Below are 15,000 nucleotides of genomic sequence, written 5' to 3' on the forward strand. Positions count from 1 at the left end.
CAATAGGCATTTGAGATACTTAATAAATTTTTAACAACATTGTAGACTAGACAGGGTCATCAGCCATTCAAAGAAACAACAGTTCGGTTGTCAGTCGTGTGTTAATTTCTTTCACTTCCAACTGACCTTAACATAGATTTTAAGATTAGTATTGCAATGTTTTGCCTCTCCTGTTAAAAAATGATAAACATAGATTTGCAACTTTTTGCCTTTGAGATATTTAGATTCCCTGTCAATATTCTGCAGGCTTTTCCTCCAGCTTTGCTCTGCTTCGCTGTCTCAGGTCCAAGGCTCCTAGAGAAGAAACGCTGTCTGTTTTCATTCTCTAATGCAGCAAAGGTGCAAGGTTGAACAACCAGAGCCTAATTAAAGTGCCGGATTGAAAAATCAATACACATCAATATACACCAGACATTATACTAAACAGCTGAAAATATTTTGTCAGAGCAGGGCTGAATGTGAGCCAGCGTGAACTTCTTTTCCTTTCCTTTGCTTGTTTGGCTGGCTTTGGGTTTGCAGTTTGACAGCACGTGCACACAGACTAGAGAGTTGGTTCACTGTCAGGAAAAAACTGTAATTAAACTTTTACACTTGCTCCTCTTTCAGAGTGCTGCCTTCAAAACACAAGAGCTGTTCATCATATTTACCAACCCTCCAGAGGAAAAACCATGCTTCTTCCAAGTATTTTAATCTACTTTATAGCTACCCATCTAAAAACACAGTGTTGTTCTGACTACTGCCAGAGCTATGGACCACGGAAGCGTGTCTGTCCAAAAACACACTTTAACACGTGGCTGAGTTGCAGTGGCACCAAGCCCAAGGGATCCCAACGTTGCTGAAATCCCGACTTTATCCCTGTCCTGCGATAGATAGCACAGAAGTCTACGGCATAACCTGCACTTACTTCTTCCCGATGCCATCAATACCGATGACCTTTTATCTGTTCATGAGCACACGGCCACCTGCGGTCACCATGGAAACGACATGATTTGCTGACTATATTCTTTTCCTTGATGCATGTTAAAGACTATTGGCAAGCGGAGGGACACCTGAGCCAAGGTGAGCTGATTAGAGAGTCTTGAACTAGTTGAGATAACTCTTAAATTTTAATCAGCGCACTTTTCTTATTTGCTGCCAAAAATAATTTAGATGATGAATAAATGCATGTGTAGTGCACGCATGGCTATAATTCAGACGTGGTCACAAACTTTGCCAATACTACGTGCAGCAGAAACAAATTATTTATTACCTTTAGCATGCGGTAATAAGTCTGGTTTTCTCATGCTAAAATCTGGTTTGAACTAGGCTGAAAGGTTAGGAAAGGCATCAAAGGGAAATTAGTGCTTACTGATAGGTACCAAAGCAAAGATGATCTCGGCAACGTAACATGAAATGTCACCAGAGTCATTGGGTGAACGCGATTTCCCTTTTGTTTCTTGAACTGCTTTATCTGGAAACCAATGGAAGTCTGTGCCAAAGCAAGAATCGAGGGTGCAGGGGCTCTGGGCTCTGCCCGGGACCCACCCCCGAGCCCCAGGGGCTGGCAGGGCTGGGCAGTGTATGGTAGGTGGGTGCTGGGGCATGAGGTCCAGGAAAGGCCTCAGGGAAAGGTTATTTCACAAGCTCGGTGTCCTCCATCAGGGATTATCCTGCTATATAAAATAGGCTGCTTTTAGTTAAATTTAGTGTTTCAGTACTTTCCTGGGTTAAGACAGTACGTAGCTGTGCTGTGGGGTCATCTGGAGCCCAGAGGTCAGAGCTCAGGGGCTCAGCAAACAAAAGGTTAGACCTCAGGTTTTTGCCAACAACACATCAAAACCAACAAACTAACCACCAAAACCCCACAGTCTGGGTTTTGGTCCATGTCTGATGCACCGATCCATGAGAATCCCCTGCCTTGCAGCGCTACCACTGTAAATAGTCAAGATACGGAATAGTAAACAAAAGTGAAGGCAAACTAACCCATTATCATTACTCCATGTACATCTACTCAAAAGGATACATCAGAAAACAGATTTTCCATGCATCAGCCTAAGGAAAACAAATATTTTGGGGAGGATGTTACATTTCTCTAGTGAATACTAGAACAGCAAAAATGCAGTTCACAGGTGAAGAACATTAACTCGCCTGATCAGCTGCCTTTGGATGGGAAGGAGGACAAGGAGGAACTGGGCAAGTGTTTAGAAAAAAGAAAAAGATACAGAAGAGTGTTTTGACTTTATTTTGAAGAGATGTTGCTGGTTTAAAATGATTTAATATTTGTAATTAACTGTCAGTCTATATGCATATCTACAGACATGCCTGTAGTGTTCATACCCATGCGTCTGAACAAGCCGAACAACAGAATGATGCTTCTCCGCAAGGTGAAGTGTGAAAGCGGAGGTGGGTGGCAGGTGCCCAGGACAGAGCTGCGGGAAGCTCTGGGTGCCTCAGCCTGAAAGCCTCTTGGGATGGTCCCAGGCAGGGCCAGGAGGACCAGCAGGGTCTTGCCTACTGGGGTCTCGCTCTCTCTGCCTCCCCAGGCATGCTGGGCGGGCCAGCGCCCTGGCAAGCGTGCGCCTACACCCTGCATCTAAGAACGACAGCACAAGGGAGGATGATGAGGAGGAGGAGCGGGGAAGACATGTAACATGCCCAGCCTAGAGATTAAATTCAGGGCAACTTTCAGCCCTGACCTCCTAATTCTACGTCCTGTCTTCCCTTGCACCTCATTACTCATTGGACTGTCGAGCCTGGACTCCAGCCTGCTAGATTAAGGACTGCAAGTTTATTTAAAAGGAAACAAAATAAAAACACACCAGTTTTCCTCATTACTGGCAGTCATCAGGATGGCTCGTTCTGCAGGACCACACAGGGAGCAGAGGCAGTGGCACACTGACAATTAACTCACCCATCGGTGCTGGCTGGGAGCACTGCAGGGTTTGGATGCTGCTGAACATTTTTCTGTGCTAACAAGGAGGTGGGCTATCTTTTCTGAGGCACGGTTTTACAGCGTGTCACTCTGTGCCGAAGCACAGGGATCCAAGCCCTGATCCCAGGTGGCAGCCTGCCTGGGGGTGAGCAGCCCCCCAGTTCTGCAGGGGCTCTGAGAGAGGACATGCTGGTGCACAGGGGTGTTTGCTGCTACCTGCCCCTGCTGGGGGCTACTCACCCATTGCACGGTGCCCAGGGGTTTGGCCGGGGTACCAGAGAGCACCAGTTGCCTCCATGCAGTGGGGTGATGCTGGCCTGAGACATTAGGGCAAGGAACTGGCCACCTGGGCTGTGGCTGAGGGTCTTGGGGTGGGACAGGTGGCTGTATGCCCAAAGGGACAGGGACGGGATTTTACTTTCCTTCTGCTTCATCTGAAGGGACAAACAGGCTCTTCTGGGGCTGTCTGGCTGCTTTTTGCATTCTTTTTTCCAGACTTGAGTTGATGGATGTTGCCCAGAAGAATAATTTCCTCCTTCTGGTCAAAAATGGTGAAATTCTTAGGCGTAAAATCCAGCTCAGCTGTGACCCATAAAGGACCTTATGCTGCTGGTACTTTGTCAGGTAATCAAGTTACACAACTTAACTGTACAGAAGCAATGGATGCAGTTTGTTTGTTTGAGCTCATTAGAAACGTTTAAACCTACGAAGGGACTTAGCACATTTACAGCCATCTTTGAAACCAGAACGTGTGAAAAATGACATTTTTGCACGGAAGTATTTTAACTCATTCAAAACCTTTGCAGGTTCCACCTATGCAGGCAAAAGCGGTGATGGGACTGTATGATAGATTATTTGTGGGTACAGGGACATGAAACCATAAGCACAGAAAGGCAAACATTCAGTTTTCATTTTGAAACCCTGGACATAAGTAAAATCATTGTTTTTTACACTGTGCTGGTCCCGGACAGTGCTGCCCAGCCGGGGACAGCAGGCAGAAAGGCAGGCCTGCATCACAACAGGTGTGCATCGGTTAATCACTGTCCTGCTGATTATGTTAACGTGTGCCCACTTAAATAAAGCTGTGAGCCCCACAAGGAGAAACCCTCGCATGCTGGCTGCCAGGGCCTTTAGACATGCCCCTCCACCTAGTCTCCTGGAGCGGGTGCAAGCACGGCGTGGGTGCAAGGTAACCAGAATGACTGTACAGATGTACTGCGTTGTTGCGCCGAGACTTGGTTTAAACCCCAGCCTAAGCTGCTGTGTCTTATTCTGTGATGGGGCAGGTGATGTCGCATCACTGATGAGAAGACACTCTTTATCTTTTAACTATCTTTGCTTATAACTTCACCTGTAGATAACTCCTAACCTGCGTTCAGAGAGCGAGACCCTCAAGGTCGCGCTGACCGAAGGTTAGCATGCTTACAGAGACGTTAGCGCTCCTGTGTATAACACATGTTACAAAAAGGCTCTTGACACATGGCTGAACTTGCCTGCAAGGCCCAGGCAGATCTAGACCCCCACCTCTGGCTGATAGTAGACGAAAAATGTGGCTCTACACGCGCACATAAAGCAAAGCATAATTTTTCTCTAGGAAAGTTTTGTGCCTTTCCCCCCTCACGCGGTTCAGGCCCAGCCCGCTGACCGGCTGCGCTGCTGCTACAGCTGCTCAGGCTCTCACATGCCTTCAGGCTTTCATTCCAAGAGCACTTCTGGTGCCAGAGGGTTTTGGCAACAGTTATAATGTGAATGATTATTTCCATTGAGGAAACCACCGGTGATAACAGCGATGAGAAGGTGTGTGTGGTGTAAGCCAAAGCTCGCTGAAGGCATTAGATCATTAGGATATGCAAGGGTAGGCTCTAGGTACCTAGCGAGGAAGTGGCTCCGAAAATGAAATAATGGCATGTTAGTGGGGAAGTGAATATGCTAAACAGAGTTTAACCCCTGAGCTTCCCCCTGTGAATAAAATGTTTCCAGAAGCCTTAACAGACTTGGCCTGAGCTAGGTGTTCATTCAGCTAATGAAAACATTATACCCCCTCTGTCTAACCAACCTGATGTGTTCACCAAGCACTGCAGTGAAAGCAGACGTGTTTTGGCCACTTTTGTTGCCAAGTTGCCTAATACTTGAGCAGTATTTAAGTTGCTGTGATCTTAAATTTTATTTTCTTACACAGCTGCCCAAGCCAGCTTACATGCTGATCAGTATCTACTGCAGCCTGGGAATAATCTGGCCCCAGCTCCTTGGGCAGGGAAGTAAATCCTTACTGACATCAATGAACTGAAAAATTCTGAGGCCTGGCAGTGACAAAGGGAATAGTGAATGAGAGCAGTATTTCTTTATATTGATCTACCTTTCCTGCTCATCTACTAATAACATTAGCTGTTTACCCTCTGTAATCAGCTGCCATAGGTGCTTATGCTGGTACTAGCTTTCCAGTTCTCCCAGTTAAGTGCCAGTATGCAGGAACCAAGAAGCCCTCAAATAAAACAGTTGGCTAGAACCGCAGAAAATTAAGTGTATTAATATTTTTACAGCTTGCAATCCAATCTCTTGTCTGACAGATTTAGATCTTGATTTTATGGCCAAGAATTTCCCCACACAATATTTAAAGAGCTTTCAGCCCCATCTACCAGATGCAGGGGAACACATAGGAAAGGAACCTGTTCTGGGTTTCTGCAGCTATATGAGGAATCCAGGAGACCCCAGTGGCTTCGTCTCAGCTCTGTACTCCTTACCCTTTGAAGGGAATTGGAGTTCAACCTGCACTTTATATTTCCACTTTTGCTGGTATTCCTTGAGCTTGCATTTACGTATCATTAAAGGTAGGACTGCGTGCCCACTTGTCCCCCAAAGTAAACAGTATTTGTCAGTTCACCTGTTGAGATTTGGTACATTTTAAAGATATGGGACTGCTTCAGAGGAGCATCTCAATACAGGCTGACTCCACAGCCTGAAGAAAGCGCAGGGAATGAAAAGTAGGTGCAACAAAGATTCAGAAGATCAACAGTGTCACGGAAAAAATTCTTGGGAACAAGAATTTAAGAACTTGGTGCATGTTCACACAACACATAGTGAAACTGTGGAATTCAATGCCCCAGGATGTTGTGGATACCAAAAGTATATATTGCCTTAAAGAGTGATTATGCAAAGCTGGGAAGTGTGTGCCTGTGGCAGGGGGAATAATCTATCAGGGGCTATAAAAAGCAATCAAGATACCAGCTCTGGCTCAGCTAATAAGAGCTGCTGGATGAAGAAAGCTGGGAAACCGTGCTATGGAAGCAGCAGCACCTAGACATCTTTCTCTGGTCCCTAAGTGTCTGCTGCTGGTGGAAAAGGAACAATACCTTCCCTAGACAGGACACTGGCTCTGGTCCTTGTACAGCTGTAGGTACAGTGTAGGCTCATGTTCAAGTTAAAAAAAATAACATGAGAAAAGCACGGATACATACCTTATTAACAGAGGCTGTGCCTGCTCCACTGACAAAGGGAGATGTGTGTTTGTCCTGAGTGAGAAGCTGATGCTTCGCAGACCTTGAAAGCAAACTATATAATGCTGCTTAGCATGAGATCCTTCCACAGGGATCCTTAATGTTATAACGAGCCAGCTGGTGTTCACTGCAGGAGAAACCAGAGGACACTTTCTTTGGAAGACTCTAAGATTTAATTTCTTTCCGTTTGATACAGAACGGTCAAGAAATAGTTCTACATGGAGACTGAATCTCTTATCACAATTTTAAATTCTAAAGCACATCATATTTTGGCAGAAAATAATTTTTATCAAACTTTGAGATGTGCTGTGTGATGGACTTACCTGTTGGGTAACTCTGAGCCCTTCAGGTCCCACTTGTGCCAAGCATGGTACAGACGTACAGCGAGACGGAGAGGCAGGCGCTTGGGCACCCAACTGCACTGCTTTAACTAAAACCTCTCCCACCCCAAAGCATTCACAGGCTGCATGGGCTGAGCCATGCCGGGGACCAGGCAGCTGAGGGAGCCTGAACCATTGGTGCCTCAGCACCTGTGGCTTGCCTGGTGTCAGTAGTCACCACCTGTGACCCATTAGCCCAAGGCCGGCCGCTGAGACAGCCCTGTGCTGGGTGCCCTCGTGGGCTCCATCCTCCCCCACCAGCTCACGTGCTGCCATGCCTTGGCCACAGGATCCCACGTGGGGCTCGGCAGCTTGGGGCAACAAAGCTTTAAATACCCTCAGGAAGACTAAATGGAGCCTCTCCTCAGACCCCTCCATGAGTGGCTGCATTAATTTAAATGAATCTTATTTAAATTATTTTTTAAGAGTGTTTGTAAACTGGTCACCAATACACAAACTCTATGCGTAGCAGCCCGCTAAACACAACAGGCAGAGAAATACAGAGGCCAGCCAGGCAAAATGAGAGGTCACCACACAAAACCCACACTTCCATGCTCATATTTTACCTTTTTGCATCTTGCCGGTGTAGTAGGAGGGTCCAGTGAGAAGGTGAGGCTGTCACTTTGTTCCTTTTCGTACATGGGGTAAGACCTTGGCCAATGAATGTTAATAAGCAAAAAGTATTTAATCCAGAGTACTTTCCTATGGTGCTGAGGTCTGTATTTGTGCTGGAGATGGACAAAAAGGCTAAAGAGACATTGAAACCTGAGGCAGAATGGGAGATTGCAAAAAACATAAGTGTATGCCAAGAACAGAGCTAGCAAAGACAGACAAAACCAACTGCATCCAGGATAATTCGCAAGGACAGGGCTACCAAGAAAAATATACACATTAGTGAAAGCTGAGATTCAGGTGAATCTGAAAAAAACACCTTAAATATATCGCAGTTGCCTCTCTAGTAGTTTATGCTCCCCCCCCCCCCCCCCGCCCCCCAGTAGTTTCCCATGTTTATTTTGGCACTTGTGGGGAAAATGTCAATGAGAGAACTACTGTTACCGTGCCCTGCTGTATGACGTTGAGTTATTCCAGTACCACGGCAGCTATTTTCCAACAGATTAACATTCAGATACTGGGAGAGTTCATCCAGTTCACATAAATCTGCATAGAAATTTTATTAACTTATAACTTCTTTTATTTGGTGGGCCACCTACAAAATGAAAACAGACTGCTTACATTCTCGTAAGACAGAAGAAACAATTTTTTTAAAAAGTCTATAAAATGTATGCCTTTCTGAAGAGATGAAAGTGCTGATCTCTTAAACGGTGGCACTTTGGTTCCCAGCCCTTCTAAGAAAATCTCCAAACCCCCTAAATGAATTGTCTCCTTAATGGATTATTTCCCACCCACTGCCCTTTTTTTTTCTTTTTTTTCCATTGAAGAGAAACATGCCATTAAAAAAAAAAAAAAAAAGGGGATGGGAACAAAATTAAGGCACTAGGTTGGCACTTAGGAGATCTGGTTTCAGTTCCTGGCTCTGTCAAACACTTCCTATGTGACCTTGTAAATGTCACTTTTGAGCATGTAAAACCATCTGGCCTGATCTAGTGAAACATGTATTTAATTTTAAGATGCAAGCAGTTCCACTTACATCTCACACGCTTAAATTTAAAGACATGTTTACACGCTTTGCTGGTTGGGAGCCACGATGCTCAGTCACTTCCAGGGTGAAGCGCGTTACCCCCTGCCCCAACTCCTGCATCCCAACGGCAGGGTGAGGGTAAGGAATACTCGGGCTTTTTGGCTCTCAGCTCTCCCAAGCAGAGGCAGTGGCTTCCCTCACACGTACAGCAGTAGCACAGTGGGGTCTCCATTCAGAGTGCAGGAGAAATGCAAATAATTCGTATGGATAAAAGCTGCAAATTCAGATGCCTTCGCTGTAAATAAAAATCTGCATTTAGGCACCAAAATACTGGCCTGATTTTTTTTCAGAGTTGCTGAGCAACCAACACTCTCATCAAGTCAAGAACCGATGAACGCTTTGTGCTTCAGAGAATTAGGTCATTTATTTGGAGGCTAAAAATAGATTTTGAACCCTAATTTCAAGACTCACAACTTTGCCTTTGCTTAAATGTACTCTGATACTGTATTCTGTCCCTTGCCGTTGTAACTAGCCATAGCCACCAACACTATCTAGAACTTAGATTCAGAAGTAAAAATACCATCGTTTAACCGTTTCACTGTTTTCTAAATGTAATTAAAAAGAGTAGAATTCCACTGAGACATTTTAAATAATGTATATAATATACATATGTGCATACACATGTTTTCAATGTACATAGTATATACAATGTTATTTTATGGCATAACAGATGTTTCTTAATTCCCTGACACCATGCACTGGAGTAAGATTATGCCAGGCTATTTTATTATGAATAATGTGCTTGCTCTGTCATGAAGTGGGTTATTAAAGACATAAACAAACTTTTATGCCCTGCTTTTCAACAGCTGTTGGTGGTCTACAAAGTGATAATCCTGCTTTCAGCAAATATTCTTAGACTTAAAATGAAAATAAATAGATTTCATAGGCAACCAAGTTGACTCATGAGTGGGAAGATCATAACTTTGTAACATCCCCAGCGCCACAGAAGCAGAAATGGCACTACTTCTGAGAAAAGCCCTTAGATGGCAGGCTGGAAATGAGATGGCTGATCCATACATCATTTCTTCCTACAACCACACAGTAACTCCTATCCTAAGCAAACAAGCCTGACTGGCATTTATTTCAGCAGCAACAGCAGGGGAGGAAAAATTTAAAAGCAAATGCTTATTTTAAATAAACAAATAAACAAACATATCGCTGAAAAAAAAATAACTCTGGTACACGTGACAATAGCTGTTTTTTCCTTCTTAATTAATCACGTGGCAAAGACACAGTTACAAATCCTGTAACCTTAGCTTTGAAGAAAAGCAACCGTGTAGGCTGGATAACTTCAAACAAAAGGGTAGACGGGACAATAAAGGTTAGGTGGCCATGTTCCGCCATGGGCACTACGGCTATTAATTTAGAAGGATGTGACCCCTACATGACAAAGCTCCAAAGGTGTACGGGGAAGAGGTTTTATTCTTATAAATAGGACTGATGCCAGGTCAACCAGCCCCCCTCACTTTGGACTTCCTAAAGAAAACAGCTTCAGACAGCTGAGCAAAAGAGTTATGGAGAGTGCTGAGATAGGAAATATCTACAGTTCCTGATATATTATGATTGGCCCCAGGAACGAGGAAGCTGAGAGCCAAAGGTAGTCCTAAAGGGTGCTAAACCGTACGGCACTAATGTACACAACAACATCCTCATACAAGCAGATGTTTAAAAAAAAAAAAAAAAGGGCGAAGGGGGATGGAAATTGTATTTAGACGGCGTTGTACTCACCCTGGGGAGGAAAACTAAAAAAGGGAGAATGTGGAACCAATTTTCAAGCTTGAACAACTGAAAGTGTATTAAATGATTCTGTCATCAACATGAGATGAGAGAAAAAGTAATAATTTATACAACAAATTGGGTAATTGTAGCTGCATGGACAAATGATATTTCTTCCCTGATAACTGAATAAACATTGTTACAAGAGGAAGGTTATAAGGAAATAGCCACTTTAGTGAACTACAAGCACCAGGTCTCCTGCTTCTGTTCATATCAACAGAAAGGCATTAGGGACTGAAGGGCATATATGCTCCTGATCACAAACAAATATTTTGAGTTACTTAGTTGTTTTTTTAGTAAGTGCATTTGATGTGCAAAAGATGGGCTCAGCTTCATATAACTGGAAGCAATCTCAGCCTGATTACAGCACCACATCCAACTCAAATCAATTTAATTTTTTTTTAAGAGATAGCAGCTTAAACTGGAGGAATTACAGGAATAATATGGAAAGCATATAATTTATCTGGGTTTTGACTCTATTGTTTTCTTAAATATAAGCTGCATGAAAAGTAACAAAACAAACAGTATAAACTTGCAGTGGATAGATCCAGAAAATAAACAGTGGGAATACAGTGGAAGCAACAGCGGGGCAGGGTGACACGGGGTGTGAGGCAATACCCTCTGCTCGTCAGGTTACATAATACGGGAATAACACAGCGGTCAGCCAGGGCCAGCAGAAGGACCAGGAGAGCAAAGCTGAAGCACTGAAAACCCAGAGGACAGAGCACACGTGGGAATATGTATCTAGAATGGTTAAATTCCTAAGTTTCAGGACCTTCATGTTTTTATTTTCTTTTCTGCCACAGACTTCCTGCGGGATGCCGGGCAGCTCACTTAATGGCTTTTACACCTTTGTATTGTTCTGCTCAAGATTATACTGGATTCTCCTGTGGCCCTTAGTGCCAGAAACCCTTCTCAAAGGGTCACCGTTGAAGTATAAATCCCTAAAAAACTTATGAGGACGCTGTACAGGTTTCCTTGGCAGGGCTCTTCTAAAGTACAAGTGCAGCTGAACACTCACCTTTCTTGGGGAAAGAAGAAAAATGTGGGTTGCTGGCCAGGGGATGAATTGCCCAGGCAATGATGCACTGCTACGCACGTGTGGGGGAGGAGGGCACGAACCAAGCCTGAGTTAACGGTTCAGCTGTGCAAGGTGTTAAATCACCCTGGCGTCAACAGGACCACGTGCACACTCGCAGATCAGCACGCGCTGAAAGGCTGCGCTGGCGAAGGACTCAGCTCCCTGTGATCAGGGTTGGCTTTGAGAGGCTGAAATGAGAGGAGATAGGAGAAGGATTTTTTTTAAGGATCAATTTTCCGCCTATCTTTTCATGTATGCTTCCATCTACTTTGAATACATGCACATGTGTAAACAGAGCCGGTCCCCAAACCCCCTCCTTGGGACTGAAATGAAAAATAATAAAAATATATTTACATAGCTTCAACATTAGGCTATTAAAAAGCTATAGTCAGAATAACAGAGGGGAAAAAATTACAAAGAATGATTTGCATAGCAAACACATTTCACAGTTGTTTTGGACAAATGCCCTCGGTAAATATGTTTAAAGTCATGTACAACAAGAACATTTTATCACAAGTAACCATGTTTTAATAAACACTTAGTCTTTTTGTATTTCATTCTTTCTCATCATAATAATAGAAATATAACACCATATATCACTGTAAAACACATTTCCACATAAATGCTGATAAGCACAAAATATTTTTCATCATTTACATTTTAACTGTAATAATATATGGCAGGATTAAAGCTGCATCCATCATGTGTCTAACTAACCTTGCTGTAATGAATTTTTAAATGTAATGGTTTCTGTCACAAAGTAAAATCATACATAATATCTTTTGACACAGTATGCTGGTATAGGCAAGGTTTTAAAATGTAAATGCAACTTCGTTTTTAATTAGATTTTTGAACTCAAATCACTGTTTTCTTTACCATAAACCAAGGGGGAAGGAAAAACCGTGGGTCTGTGTCAAGGCTGCAAGTTTTTTTCAAGTACGTTGCTTGCAGGAAACACGCACATCCAGCATTTAGAAAAGCGAGTCGCACTAGAAACAAAGGATTATCAAAATCATAGGGAACTAAAGCTTTTTAGACCGCCCGAAGGGCCTCCTCCGGTACCCCGGGCGCTCGCTCCGTGGTGGGGCAGAGGATCCGGTGCTGGCCAGGCAAAGGGACGAGCAGGGGAGAGCAGGTCAAAGATGGGTACGTCCCACCCCAGCCCCCTTCCCCGGCCCTGCTTGAAATAACAAATAATCCGACTCACAAGAGGAGAATCATTAAAAATAATTTGCACGAGCTTTCTGTTCTGTAAGCCCCTTTTTTGATACAATATTTCCTTCAGTGATTACCACTGCGGACATGTTCCTGCCATATGGATGGGAGCCGGGCAAGGAGGCGGCTCAATACCTGAGTGGTTAATTAAGAGCTGTTGCTGGGCCACAAGAAGCAGGTTTGAAATCCCCCTTCACTCACCGACAATGAGTAGCTTTTTTAGCAGCAGAAGTCACTAGGGACAGCCAGAAGCACAGGGTAATTATTTGAGATAACATACAGCTGAAGAGCGCGCGCGCGTGTGTGCGGGTGCGTGCGGGTGTGCGAGGCTGCAGGGGGGTGCGCCTGTGGAAGGAGGGCAACACTACAGAAAAGTCTATAATAAAAAGGTCAACATCTTCTATTTTTCTGTACAGTGTCGGCAGTCTGCAATGCCTTTTTAGAATGAATGACAATGGATTCTATCTTTTTTTCCCTTTTTTTTTTTTTTTTAATGTATCTCTTATTTTGTATTCCAACTTTGCAATGGCGAGGGCAGGTCTTGGAGGCCAATCTGAGCGAGCTATTTGCACTTTGTCAGCGTGGGTGCTGGAATGACTCTAATTGCATTGTTGCAAAATAGCAGTAATTTCAACATTAAGTCACGGAAACGCTGTGCTCTCAAGAACAAAGAAAAAAATAGCGCAGAGAACACTGAAAGCCGTGAACAAAACGAGGGAAGTCCATAACTACTTAGAAATTTAGGGCTACATTCTCAGCAGGGTAAACTGCGCATTGCCACAGGAACAGGAAAGGGTGTTTTGGCTGTAAATGAGCAACTCATTCAAACCAGCTGAGGATCGGGTCTTTGGCTACAACATTGCTTGTGGGCAGGGGGCTCTAGGTTATTATTTATGCCATTTAAAGCATAAACCAAGGCTCAAACAGACAGCAATTTCAGGGATGCTCTTGCTGCAGTGCATCCCATTCATTATTTTTCTCAAAACTGTAAGGAAGCACGCTAACTTTTAAAGGCTATATTTTTCTAAAGTGCTTCACATCCAAAATATTTATGAAGCCAAGTTGCCACTCAAGTCCACCACTGCCCAAAATATTCAGACGGTAGCATCGGGTGAAAACTGAAGGCAAACTGTGTAGTAATCCCCCGCAGTACTATATTTGTTTTCTCAGAGCTGAGGAGGAGAATATGAATACCCCCTTCCCCAGTCGTCAAAGCTCAGTCCATCAACACTGTGGGCTCAAAATACTCTTTCCCCCTCTGTTTGCTTGCTTATTACTGCGCAGACAAATGATGAAACCTCTGTCATATGCTTTTTTGGCATTTCCAGAAAATCCCATGCGTGAGCTCCAATTGGAAGGCTTACGTGTCCATCCAAATATGAGCTCTGCGAAGCTCACATGAGCCCTTGCCTTTGTGCTGTGGGGTAAAAATAAATCCAAGAAAGCAAAAAGACCCACAGCCGCCTCCTCTGCATACAGCTTTCCACGTCTTCCCAAACGCTGGGAGGTATTTTACCTGAACAAGTGGAGATTCTGAACGCACGTGACAGGCTCTTCAAGCTCACCAAAGGTTTTTCGGCTATTAGGTGTGGGCCAGCCCCCCAAAAAACTTCCCATCTGTGGCAATGGGGACCACGCCGCACATTGTACGTGCTCTCTTTATTTTTTTAAAGGCAGATCTTGCGAGCCTTTGATGTTTCTAGAGTGCAAACAATACTGCTCCAGCAGCAGCACTTTTGCCAGTATAACTGTCTCAGCTTTGTTTAGAAACTGCCCAATATGTTAATTATCTTCTTTACCTCTGTGGCATTATACTGTCAAACTGTACAACAGTCTTTAGAAAATAAAAGCTAACACCCTAAGCTGCTGTACCCGACTCCCATAATATCTATTCACTGACAATGCCTGAGCTGTCAGATCAGAAGAAGCTTCATTCGAATAAAGGTGGGCAGATGTGTGATAATGAGACAGAAGCATACAGATGCTAATATAACTGTTCAGCAGAGCAGGCTCGTCTTCGTTAGGCAGACCCAGGTAGCAGCTGCAGACTGTCAGACGCTGGAATGCTGCTTTCTCTTGATTCTCATTTAAGATCAGCTTCGTTCGCTGTCTGTCAGTGAACTTTTCCCTCACAGGAGCCTGGACCCCTAGGTGATCAGTCACATTTCGACATAACTAGATGTCAAAAGAAGTTTAAGTTGTATGACGAACTGTGATGCGTTCCCTGTGCTGGCTGGCAGTCTCAGCCCTCCAAGGCGTCTTGTTAATGATCCACCTGGAAACTCTAGAGTATTTCCTGTATTTTGTTTTCTTATTAAAATACTGGCTAAGCCTTTGTCAATATCCATGTCAGCAACTGTAAGCTCAAGACAATATTATCACAAGCATAATTTGATTTAAAAATGGAATTGTGGACCTGTGCTGACCAAGCAGCAAGAGGCACG

General features: G+C 44.0%; 1 long non-coding RNA gene across 1 annotated transcript in view; it reads right to left on the reverse strand.

Moving 5' to 3' along the window:
* LOC308053575 overlaps positions 1-15,000 on the reverse strand; it is a 112,605-nt gene that overhangs the window by 10,301 nt on the left and 87,304 nt on the right. Inside the window, exon 1 of the long non-coding RNA XR_013923670.1 lies at positions 6,367-15,000. This exon is cut by the window's right edge and continues 87,304 nt beyond it. This is a non-coding gene — a long non-coding RNA (uncharacterized lncRNA). The remainder of the gene's footprint in view (positions 1-6,366) is intronic.

The sequence above is a fragment of the Falco punctatus genome (assembly GCF_963210335.1).
Source record: "Falco punctatus genome assembly, chromosome: 14".
In the NCBI taxonomy this organism is placed as follows: Eukaryota; Metazoa; Chordata; class Aves; order Falconiformes; family Falconidae; genus Falco; species Falco punctatus.